Source organism: Etheostoma spectabile, chromosome 9 (genome assembly GCF_008692095.1).
Source record: "Etheostoma spectabile isolate EspeVRDwgs_2016 chromosome 9, UIUC_Espe_1.0, whole genome shotgun sequence".
In the NCBI taxonomy this organism is placed as follows: Eukaryota; Metazoa; Chordata; class Actinopteri; order Perciformes; family Percidae; genus Etheostoma; species Etheostoma spectabile.
In genome coordinates, this window is record NC_045741.1 from 10,493,386 (window position 1) to 10,493,645 (window position 260).

The 260-nt window shown below is 53.5% G+C and overlaps 1 protein-coding gene across 5 annotated transcripts in view; it reads left to right on the top strand.

Moving 5' to 3' along the window:
- The window catches only part of atp11b (ATPase phospholipid transporting 11B), a 52,799-nt gene that overhangs the window by 18,927 nt on the left and 33,612 nt on the right, over positions 1-260 (top strand). The gene's annotated exons all lie outside the window — the stretch shown is intronic.

Consider the following 260-nt stretch of genomic DNA (forward strand, 5'->3'; position numbering starts at 1 on the left):
TCTGACCATCTCCTCACTGTCCTTGTGGTCACAGGTTGCGTTTTCACCAGAGGCACATAGCAGGGGTTGATGTGAACCAAGTTGTGGTCAGACCTGCCCAGTGGGGGGGAGGGGTAAAGAGCCGTATGCGTCCCTGACGTTAGCATGCAGCAGGTCCAGGGTCCTCTCCTCACTAGTATAGCTGTTTACATACTGGGTGAAGTTGGTTAGAGTGGTCATGGTGACATGGTTGAAGTCACCCGAGATCACTATGAGGGCAC